This window comes from Vicugna pacos, chromosome 26, assembly GCF_048564905.1.
Source record: "Vicugna pacos chromosome 26, VicPac4, whole genome shotgun sequence".
Lineage (NCBI taxonomy): Eukaryota > Metazoa > Chordata > Mammalia > Artiodactyla > Camelidae > Vicugna > Vicugna pacos.
The window spans coordinates 27,781,918-27,794,054 of record NC_133012.1 but is presented as its reverse complement, the minus strand read 5'-3'; the positions used below and the strand labels follow the sequence as shown (position 1 = coordinate 27,794,054).

The following is a 12,137-nucleotide window of genomic DNA, read 5'->3' as shown; positions in this document are numbered from 1 at the left end:
TCTTTTTACTTTTAGATCTGCAGCCTCTCTGGAATTGCAAAGGGTCTTGTAACTGTGGAGAGCGGCGTCTGTCCTTGGATCAGCCCCTCCTTTTTAAACACTTACTGCAAAAGGCCTGATGGCCGGTGGTGGAGGGCCTTGAGCTTCCCTCTTCAGAGCTGCTCTTCTCTGTACTTAGCTTTCTCTATTTCCATGTAAATTTTAGAATTGGCTTGTCAGTTTGTGCCAAATCTCTATCTGTGCCCAGAGAGCTATCAAAGGTCGCATGCTAGAAAACTAAAGGAGTGGAAGCACACAGAGCGTCAGGAGGGGAAAAGGTGCTCCCGCACTGGCCCCAGCAGAACGCCTCCTCACTGAAGTGCCTGAGCACAGTTTTAGGAGGCATGGATTATTACTGCCTTTACATCCTTCCTCTCTGATCTCATCTCTTCTGCAGTCGGTGAAGAATTAAGCTCGGACACGTATCGTCCTTTGTGTCCCGGCCAAACGTGATAAAACATGAAAAAGGGAACCTGGGATAGTGAACAGCTGCTGAGTCGGCTCAAAGCTGGGCAGCAGCGGTAGAAGCAACACCGCAGGCTCCACTTAAAGGTCTCGCTCGATAAACAGACTGCAGAGACTTGTAGATGCGGACATTCTGAAGGAATTCGCACACTGGTCACACATTCTCCTGGCGGTAGTTTCCTTTTCTGTTGTGGTTTTGTTTGCTGGTTTGTTTGTTTTAATAAACCAAGCTAACACAAAATGAGCTCGTGTTTTACCTAGCCAACATTTCAATTTCTGTTCCTCTTCTAAGGAGTGGGTAAAAGTGACCTGGTTACATTGGAAGAGGCACCATTGGTGGGGATGCTTACAGAGGTGATTTTGGGTTTTCTCTGTGTCGAATGGAGAAGATACCCCTGCACGAAGGTCTGAGGAAACCACGTGTAGCGCGTTGCGCACCCTGGGGCGGGGACCGAGCTCCTCTTCCACTCCCGTTCCTGCACACTGTGGACAGGCTGAGAAATCATCGCCCCTTTTCCTCACTGGTGCTTGTGCCCTCTCTGAACCGCCCCACCTGGAATTCTCTATCTGAGTCTCCCAGGCAGAGAACATCCAGAGACAGAGCAGCGAGGGGAGGGGAGCGGCTGGGCGAGGCATGACGGTGAGGTCTTGGACACGACCGTGCAGCCTGAGGGAGTCGTCAGACGGACATGCTCGTGGACCGCCATCTGTGGTAGCTTATCGCTTACAGCCAGCCTCATCTGAACACTTCTTATGAGCTGTAATGTAGCTGAAGCTTTAGATCCTGTCCAAGGTCTGTAAAAGTGTTTTCTTGCTTGTAGTACTATCCTCATGAATGGTTTGTTTGTTCATGGCTGTTAGACAAAACTGAAAGCTGAAACACTTCCCATGACTGCGCACACTCATGGTAGTGCTTTTAATTACTTTAACACATCACGTTCAGTCTAAGTCTCAAACCAAGTTGTTAACAGTCAAACCTGCTGAGCCTCTGATCGCTAGGTATGAAATTATGTAAAGCATACGAGTCGTGTGCTTGGAGCCCTACTCAAGAGCCACCGGACGCTCCACTCGAAGGGGCGCGTGAGCTAGAGGAGATGTGGACGCTGGTCCTAGGTGTGAGAGCGTAACCCTAAGGAACTCACTCTGTAGCCCCAAACTTCACCCAAAAGTGGGGAGCGCTGAGGCCTGAGGATCTATAAATAAACCCGTCTTGTCTGCCCCAGTCGGAAGGAGATGAAAAGAGACGTCGGGTCCACTGAATTGAGAACACACCTTTAATACCATCCCCTTTGGCACTTTTCACTGGGACTTGGGTGAGGTCGGTACTGTCATGACACAGACACCTTCTCACGCCACCTCTGGCACAGCTGGGCACCCGCAGGACTCCCCATACGGGGCGGGACCCTTGGGCTGTGCAGCAAAGGGCAAAGAAGACACACTCACCACAGGAAGGCAGATCCCACAGCGGGAGGAGAGCGAGGCACCCAGCTCCTGTATCCAGATGTCACCTGTCCTCGCAGAGGGAAGAGGGCGGGGGGATTACCCCGTCCCCTCCACAGGGGGCTGAGCCGCACCAGGCTGAAGACCCCGGCAAAGAGCCCCAGGGCTTTGTAGTCAGAAGAAGAAATGGTATGTTTTCATTAACATTTCAAATAAAGGTGCTCGCATTTCACACGTGTTCTGCTGGTTAAGGCCGTATTATGAGTTATGAACTATTGGTTATACTTCTGATAACTTGTGATTAAAACGAGGCGTATCTAAAATGTATTGCCTCGTTTTGGAGTTAGATGTTTCTAGGAATAAGCAAAATGGTGATTCTTTGCTGATAAACTACACCCACCTTTAAACCCTCCGGGAGTTCTGTTTGAGCCCTCCAGCAAGACGTCATCGCCGGGAACTGTGTCTGGAAGCCCTAAGTGCAAATGTTCTCATCGCCAAAACACGTAATGGGCACTCAAGGACAGCGAGAGACACAAACCTGCCTCCCTCACTGCTTCCGGAAAGTCAAAGGAAATAAAGTAATACCTGAATGGACTTGATTTAAAACGGGCGTGGCTTACATGGTGCGGCAGCGGGCACTTGGAAGGGGACTCCCCGTTCACTTCCTTCCAGTGTCTGCAGCCGTCATGAAGCAGAACTTCTGCCCCTGGTTTCCCAGTGGTTAATGGCTTATCTTCTTAGAACTATTAAATGTTAAAGGAATGAAGTGAAAGCACAGAAAATACCTGTATAACTAGATAGCAAAATACAAATAAAATACAAGATCCAAGGATTAAAGAAAACCAGTCAGATGCTGTAGTTTGGGAGAAATACATAAGGGGCACAGCCCTTTAAACGTGTCTGATTAAACCGGACGTTTGCCCCCGGGTTCCACATCCATCCACTCAGGAAGAGAAACGTGGCCACTGGCCCGATCATCCCAGCCACGGGGGGATGTGCTTTAAGAATTCCCAGTGAAAACTCTGCTCCCCAGGTGCCCTCATGCTATCTCTGTCTTTCAACACCCCTTCTGTGAAAGACTTTCGAGGAAGTCCTCTCGTCTTCCCTTCCCTCCCCATTCTCTCCTCCATCCATTCCACGGAGCTCTCATCCCACGACGCTGGCTGGAACGGCTCTCACTGGCCCCTGAGTGCAGCTCCGGTGGCCAAACCCCGTTCTCTTCATCCTGCTGCTCTCAGGAGGGGGCTGACCCCTCCTAACACGCCCCTGCTGGCACCCTGGCTTCTGCAAGGGCGGCGAGCTCAGCACTCAGTACGGGGCGCCCACCATGCGCTCCTGCTCCGTCTCTCCCTTCCGACGGCCCCACCCAGCTTGCTAACGTTGGAGACCTTTCGTCTTCAGAGGACTCCCACATGTCCTCAGGTGCCCTGTCTCATGACCCTTCACCCGACGTAACGGCACATCCACTGGGCTCCGAGGCCTAACTGCAGCACAGGTGTTCCGCTTCCCTCCTACCTGAGGTCTTAATCCAAACCATCGGGACCAAGGAAGCGGCCTCTACTCCTTCCTCAGCCCCTGCAGGCCTTTCCCCAGTGGCTGTCATTCTCCTGGAATAATTTCCAAACCCCTTACTGTGGTCTTGAAGCCCTGCAGCACCTGGTCCCTGTTAACTTTTCCGTCCTCATCTCTGCTTTTCAGATGGTCCAGGCTCGTATTAGACCTAATGCCTCTGTGTTTGTTCTCATGCTGGGATGCTCTCGAGCCAGCTCTGCTGCTGCGGACAGCAGGTGCTCTCAGCTTGAACGTCACCTCCCTGCTTGCTCGTCCCCAAGTCCTATCTAAATCACCACCGTCACTCCAGCGCCCTGTTTGGTTCCCTTTCCTTAAAGGCTTTATTCTCTCTCTGAAATGATGCCTGTCTAGGATTTGTTTCCTTGTTTGTTGTCAACATCCCCGCCTAAATCTATCCTTCACAAAAACAGGCACTTGGTTCCAGCTTCCAATCACTGCTGGCCGTGCCTGCCACTTCGCGGGGCTAGGAACACCTGTTGTGTGGACGCATGGCAGGGTGTTTGTTCTCCACAGGGAGAAACAGTTCTTTTGGAAACCTCATTTTTTCTGAGCTAAGCTGGAAATAAATTGCCCAAGTGGGAATTAATACATTGGATGATGTTTCTAACAACATCCCTGGAGCAGATGCTGTGATGATTTCACGAGGTGCTGCTTGTGGTTCTGAGGGAAAGCTGGGAGCACGTGTTCCAGTGCAGCTTTGCCCCGGAGACCTGCAGGAGAGCAGGCAGTGGTGGCTGAGCGCTCTGCCTGATGCAGGGAGAGCACCTAGAATGGCCGTGGAGACTAAGGGAAGCTGTGTCTTTAAACAGCTGTCCAAAGTATGGTTTCTCCAAACTGGTTTTTATAGGAGTTGGGCAGCCTGTCCTCACAACATTCAGGACTTACTCCCTGGTCCAGTTAAAGATCTGGGGCACAGGGACCCTGCGTCTTGTAGCGAGACAGTGAGAATACTCCCCTCTCAGCATTGCAGGACGGGGAGGGTGCTCTCCATGGCGCCGAGATGCTGGACAGTTAGACCTCACGGGATGGAGGGGTGGCTGACTGCGTCGCCCCGAGGGCAGGGATAGTCTTCTCCGAGAGAGGGCTGGCAGGGCCCAGGGAGCAGGACCGCACCGAGAACCTCCTAAATGCAGAGACGCGGGAAAGGGTCATACTTTGAATTTTAATACGTATTTGGTCATTGGTATGAGTAGAGTGTATTTCTTACCCATAGGGTTATCGGTTCCCGGCTCATAGCCACCCAGAGCCTTGGGATTTCCAAAGTGATGAGACCAGGAAGGTATCTTTCTTTCTTTTTCTTTTTTAATGTGAATGAGGTGACTTGTGGGCCTCAGCAGAGGTTGTGGATTGGTTACAAGGAGAACCAACCATGTGATGAGAGGGCTGACACTTTTAGTCCCACCCCTTGACCTCCAGGGGTGGGGGAGAGGGGTTAGAGGCTGGCTCTATCCCCAGTGCGCAACGATGTAATCAGTCGTGTTTGTAATGAGGCCTCCATTAGAAACCCAGGAGGACGGCTCAGGGAGGTTCTGGGTGGCTGAGCACGTGGAGGTTGGGAAGAGTAGTGAACCTGGAGGGGGAATGGAGGCTCCCTACCCTTTCCTCATACTTTGTCCTACACCTCACGTCCATCTGGCTGTTTCCGAGCTACATCCTTTTACGATAAACCAATGATCTCAGAAGTACAATGTTCCTGAGCTCTATGAGCCACTCTAGCAACTTAATCAAACCTCTGATTTATAACCAGTTGGTCAGAGGTACAGGTGACAGCCTGGACTTGTGATTGGCGTCTGAAGCAAGAGGCAGTCCTGTAGGACTGAGCCCTTAACCTGTGGACTCCAATGCTGTCTCCAGGTGGGTACTGTCAGGACGGAGTTAACGCGTAGGACACCCAGCGGGTGTCTGCAGAATTGCTTTGTGGTGAATTGGGTCAAGGACCTTTCCAGAGAGCTGTGCAGATGCCAAACCAAGAGGGGCCCACTGGAGCACGCAGTGTGTCAGAACACACCTAACACACCAGCACGGTCCCTGGGAGCACAGCTTCTCTCTTGCCAGAGCTGAGACTGGTCACATACCCACACATGCATGCCGCGGTCCTCCCTTGACCACTCTGATTTAAACAGACTCTGTCTCCCTAACATAGGCAGATTCCAGCCCTGATGGACTGCGTGTCCCTAGAAGGTCACCCAACAACCACTACTTACACATTTCTTTCTCTCATCTCTTAATAAATCCCCCCTTCCCCCTCCCCATACTGGGGACCACTTTGATTGGTCCATCTTATTTTTTTCTGTATCCGTGATGCTGAGAGTAAGTCCTTATATTTAGTAAGAGGATCTTCAGCAGTGAAGGGCCAGAGGAATAAAGATTGAAGTAAATGAAGAGCCAATGAGCAGTTGTAGGAAACTGAATTATGAAATGAGTGCTTTTCCACCAGAGCCCATCAGGAAATTCTGAAATAGAAAACCTCAATTCTTGAGAGCCATCATGTAGGTGACCTGGCAGAGTATTACCTAGTTAAGGCACCAAGGAGTACATTGTCCCTCTCTCTTCCCATAGCTTTTTCATTTGCAAAATGGGTTTGGAATAATGCTTGTTAACTAGGCGATCCAGGGAAGGCTGTGATGAATAGGGGAGGAATAACCGGAGCAGAAACATCTTGCTAACACCGCGCTGGGCTTCCCGCCAGAGGGAACACAGGCAGAATCGAAAATGAACACAGACGCAGTTACTGAGTGACCCTGAGACACAGTGCATTCAATTCACAGCTGGACTCTTTTACCTTAAAAAAAAAAAAAAGGCAGAAGAACGTGTACGATCTCAGAATGACATTAACCATTCTAATTCAGCTGAGCATCCACGGTGGGATGGAACAGCATGACACGAGGAAAGGAATAAATAACAAAGCAGAAAGGAAGACAAAAGCAGAGTTGACCTTTAGCGCGTTCTGCCCTGAAGTAGCAATACAACGTATTCCAAGGTACCGCGGTAACCGCCCCTGTGACCGCGTCCACACTCTGCAGAGCACAGCCCAGGTGTGTAGACAGAAGAGGGTGAACTCGGGTTGTGTTCTTCAGAAGCTGGCATGGGTCAGTTTATTTTCTTCATTTCAAAAAGGAGAGCTCCTTCCTTTTGGAAGGGAGTTCACTCATTTCTAAAAGAAACATCGTAAGCTTCCCATGTCACATCAGCACATGCACTTAGTCTCTGTGCCGTCTCCCCTTGGATGCGGGGGCTGAGGTATTGAAGAATAGGTTCTCGAAGAAATAACGTAGAAGACAATTTTGCCCACGTGAAAAGAACTGACCTTTATGTGAAAAGGATGCAAGTTAACAGGCAGATGATAAGGTGACAAAAATATTTGCATCATATAAAATATGCATGTGGAGAATATATAAATATACTAAGAGTTCCCAGGCACTCCCAGCAGGGGAGCTATAAATGGTTAAATAGGTCAAAGACAGGCACCCTCCCTAGTGACTTAGGGAGACACAAGCTGAAGGAATGGTGAGGCATGTTTTCCTGATGGCTTCAGAAAAAGGACTAATGTTTATATCAACTGGAAGTCATGTTTTTCAAATGCAACCAGTAGGAGTTTAAATCAGTGCAGCTATTTTGCAAAGTAATTTGTTACTAAATGCTAAAATATTTGTCCCCTATTCATTAATTTAGTTCCTTGGTATTCATTCTAAAAAATTATTTGTCCATTTGCATTGAAGGCAGATACAAGGTTGCTCAGTGAAGCATTATTTGTTACAATAAAAATTGGAACATTCTAAATGTCTCTTAATAAAGTAATTATTAAATAAGCCTTAATCTATACATACCATGGAATACGACACACTAGTGTAAAGAAAATACAGATTTATATGGATTTAAATAGAAAAATGTGATGTGATCAAGAAGAAAATTTGTTTAAAAATGCCAAGCAGTGATTTACACTTTATAAATCCCTGTAAAGCATTACACATGCGCTAAAAATGCTGAGCAGAGAGCCAAGCTCTGCGGAAGAAGCAGCCTCGTAATGAGGGGTGTGGTAATTCTGGTAGTTGTTAGTGTTTGATGTGAACTCAGTTCCACATTACTTGAGGGATTTAGTTAATACGTAAAGACATACATAGCTGAAGAGTGGGAATGGGACATTAGAGAAGGAAGTACAAATGATTTACAGGTTAGATGATGGTTGACATCTTGCTAATATTCAGGTAACAAACTTCATAACATAGTTTTAATGAGTTTCACAGATCAAATAGTAATCTATTTTTGAATCTTAATTCATTTCAGTTTCATTTTGTTTTAGTTCATTTAATTTATACACACATGCACATCTATATATATACATTTTGGAATAGGTTTCAAGAAACATATGCTCTTACGAGTTGCTGAGAAATTGATGTGGACTTTCTAGAGTGTAACTTGGCAGTGCTTATGAAAATTCAAATTTCCCTTAGGCATCAACCCATTAATTACAACACTAAGAATGTCTTCTACAAAAATACTTGCAAACATGCAAAGACAAATGTGAGTAAATGTTCTGTACAGTGTTAGGTGCACAGTTGGGGAACAGAGGTACCCATTCCGTTTCCATGCTGTGGATCACCACAGAGCCACTCAGAAAACTGAGGCTGTACACACATGGAAAGACTGCTCCATGACAAGTCTGTGAAATCATTTGAGTGTCCTCTTAATTTTGCTTGAGAGGGATGTACATGACAAATTTTTCCTGACCTTGTGGAAAAGAGTCTTTAACCAGGATTCAATTTGAAAAAACAAGTAGCGTCTTATATTTTCAACAGATCTGTTCTGAGGTATATGTTATTTGGAAGGATGACAACTGCGAAGTCGCTGTGTCTAGGAGTATGTTTACAGTTGAGTACTAGACTTCCACGTTTATTCTGCGTACATCTGTGTGCTTCTCCCCAGGTCTATGTCAGTTTTCTGTAGTATTTGGATGACATATTATAACCACCCCAGTCTTCTGCTTTTGTTTTCCCTGGGAGCATCTATTACCTTAAACTAGGTGATAAACTTAGGTGCCCTTCAAACACTACCTGTAGAAAGTTAACATTAGCAATTTTAATAAAAATGTGGATGTAAGAGAAACTGGTGGTTGACATAGAAATTTGGCAAATTTCCATTTTACTTCCTCCCATAACAAAATCCCTGCCCCAGTGGTGTATGTGCAGTGCTTCTGTTGCAAAGATGAGCTCCGCCTGCCGCTCTTGGCTGCCTTCAGCTGCCTCCCTTCCCTGTTTTACGTGGCTAACAACTTGGGTGCACAGTGGTCCCCACGCTGACTCAGTGGTGATAACGCTCTTTCTTCTCTCAACACTTGCATCTGAAATATATTTATCCCTGGTTTATCACTGGCCAACAACTTAAAATCAGGCATTCACAGAAGGAAACATATAAATGATTGTTAAAGACACTAAAATATTCAGTCTCACTAGCAATGGAGGGAAATGCAGTAAAAGCACTGGTGAGACACGGAGGAGCTGAGCACAGGATAGGGGGGAAAGGTCAGTCTCTCAGTGGATAAGAGACCACACATACTGCACGTGTCCTGTACAGAGTATGGTCGGAAGGCGATAACGCCACAGAAGCCGGAGCAGAGCTGCGGGATGGGGCGTGGTCAGCTGGGGAAAGTGACAGTTGAGTAAGACGCAGTGAGCGTGAGTGCGTCTGGAGTTTCGGGGAGGATCGTGGCAGGCCCGGGGAAGAGCATGCGCAGGAACCCCGAGGTGGCGCCTCTGCGCTGTGTTTGAGGAAAAGGCAAGGGGGCAGATGTGGCTGGAGCCAGCGAGCGAGCTAGGTGAGGACCCTGGAGATGCTGTCCCGCCGCAGCGCGGGAATGGCAGGTCATGGGACCCACGGGGCCGTTGTGAGCGTGTGCCTGGAGAGAGACGGAATGTCATCAAAAGGTTTTGGATGAAAGGGTGAAGTGGCGATGTTAGTTTTAACAGCATCGCTCTGGCCGTCTGGACAGGAAAGGAGGGAAGTTCCCTGAGGGAAGCGGGATGCTGACTAAGATGCGGTTGGAATAGCCCCGCGGGAGGAGGTGGGAGTTTGGGCCGCCACACCCGGGACATGGAGAGAGTGCTCAGGTCTGTGTGTATCTGGAGGTGGAGCTAACGGGAACAGCTGGTGAACTGGATGCTGTGAGAGAGGAGGACCGGAAGGGACTGCGAGGCTTCCAGCCTGAGCGACGGGGTGGGGGTGGGGGGCTGCGCGCACGAGTGGGGAGGACGGCGGAAGCACGGAGTGGGGAGAAATGTTAGGAATTCGCTTCTATGCACAGGAAGTCTGAGCTCCCTTTAGGCACCTCGAAGACAAGTTGATGAGGCCGTTTGAGTGAGTGGGTCTGTGTTTCCAGAGTGTGGTTCAGGCTGGAGGTAAAGGTTTGGGGACTTGGTGGTGGTGTGTGACCGGTGTTTGTGACAGTGTGAATGAGCAGCCTCTTCCTCTCGGCTGGGGAGGTTGTGCTGCAGGAGGGCCTGCTTGGCCCCAGGCAGCCTTGTTTGGTGGAAGTCCATGACAGTGCCCTGAGGGCACTCCTGGGGATCTTAGGAGGGAACGCCCCAGGGGCGGACGGGTGAAAGGCACCGGGGGAGTGTGCGCGATTACACTTCAGAAGGGTGACAGTGAGATGGCAGTGAGACCCCTCATCCTGGCCCTGCTGGCCCCGTCAGGCACAGTAAGGCAGGTGTGAGTCAGGCCAGGGCTTGTGTTTAACGAGAGCTGTGCTTCTGCCAAGTGAGAAAGCACTGAGAGAAGCGGACTGCCCTGCATGCTTGGGATTCAGGCTGCGACCGCTGCCCACTGGGGGCAGGGCAGGGCAGGGAAGGCAAGGCGGGCGGGCCCTGTCAAGAATGAGAGGAGGAGGGAGGTGTGGCCTGAGAATCCTGGGTTTTCTGCAGTGACATCAGTGGTGACAAAGGCATGAGAAGACTGGGTCTGAGTCTCCAGCAGAAAGCAGTGCTGATGCAGTTCGTTGTGGGGGTTAGGTTAGGGGAGGCCGGCCAGTGGTCCAGTGTTCAGCTCCCGGAATAAAGCCTGCACCCTGGAGGGGTCACTCCTGCTGCGCCCACACTGGCTGCTGCCTGGCTCTCCGTGGAGGAAGGCGGCTTTCCCCTTTGTCTCCGTGAGCAACTAGAAGTAAGTGTGGCACGCGCCCCAGGTCTCCGTGAGGACTAACCACGGTAATGCCTGTAGGAGGCTTTGTGTGGGTCCCAGGTATCCAGGCCTCTCACTAGAGGCATCTCGCCAGCCTTACGCTCTCCTGGACATGTTCAAACATGCCCGTTCCATTCCACTGCCATCTTCAGCTGGTCACTGGCAACCTTTGGTTAGTTATTTAAAGTCTAGCCCGAGAAGATGCACAGGTAAACTGCTCCTGAATAAGAACCTTGGAAAGACAGGACTGAAGGACGCGTGGGGCGCTGGAACATTCACTGGAAGAAACGCCCAGCTGCGGCCCGGGCCGCGCAGTTACCTGCTGTCGGTGCTGTGAGGAGACGGATCGTGGTTTCCCTCACATTCAAGGCATCGCTTTATAGCTTTTAACTATACGGTCTTGGTTCTCAAGCTAGCTATTAATTTGTTCATTAATTATGTCACTCTTTCATCCATTTATTCATTGGCAAGACAGAAGACCAGTGCGCTCTTACTCATCCCACTTATTGGATAGGAAAGATAGTCAAAGAGAATTTAAAAAGAATGAAACCAAAATGGTTGCAATAATTTACTAGAAAAAAGTGGCTGGTACAGTGAAAATTAAACAGCAGTTCTACAAATTTCTGCTGAGTCATGGTGGCTGTATTGTAAATCTGCAGGTAGGCGTTCACCAGTGGGAGCTTCGTGACAACGCCACATGTTTCATGGGAGGGAAAGGGCAGCACAGCTCAGACTCGGAGTCCCCCCAGGTACTCCTAATGGCGCAGAACTTCTAGTTCATCGACATAGCAAACTGGAGGAGACGCTTAGGAAATAGGTTACTAGTAAGTTACCACTCCTAATGTGAAACGAACAAAATCCTTCTGCACTTGGAGCCCTAACTGGAACAAAGAGTCTTCACTTTGTATAAATTTGTAGTCATCAGGGAATCCCTTTGGTTTAATGGTGCCAAGAGCCATCCTTATGGAATAGCTTTGAGAAGAACTGTATCTCTAACTCCTACAAGTTGTTTTCCCGAGTCCTTTTCAAAACACTGACTTTCAGGGTTGAGAGTTGGAAAGGCAGACTGCATGATTCTTTAAATGGCCTGTGGCCTCCCCAGAACTAAAGGGGCCACGTAAATATGGAAAATATACTCATCAGTGGGTGCTACTCTGCCACGCCATGGCCCCCAGAAGAAAACCTGGAACATATTAATACTGCACGCGCACACCCACACACACAGCTTAAACAAGTCAGTTAAGTAAAACTGAAAACACCACGTACTAAAGAACCATACCAACTGAGCAGCGGTAAGAACGTGTGTGATCTTGTATTCCATTCGAAGTATAGAAATGTCATTCCCCAGGGCTCAGCCAGCCTTTTCCAACAGTTCCCTTTTAAAATGTATTCATCAGAAATGTTGTTTATAGGTAATTGCAAATGATGTTCAAAAACTGTGGCTAAAG

At 48.9% G+C, this 12,137-nt stretch overlaps 1 protein-coding gene and 1 long non-coding RNA gene across 3 annotated transcripts in view; one reads left to right on the top strand and one right to left on the bottom strand.

Annotated features, from left to right (window-relative positions):
- Positions 1-12,137, bottom strand: part of CSMD1 (CUB and Sushi multiple domains 1) — a 1,700,362-nt gene that overhangs the window by 475,352 nt on the left and 1,212,873 nt on the right. The window lies entirely within an intron of this gene.
- LOC116285671 (uncharacterized) overlaps positions 1-12,137 on the top strand; it is a 99,359-nt gene that overhangs the window by 7,340 nt on the left and 79,882 nt on the right. The window lies entirely within an intron of this gene.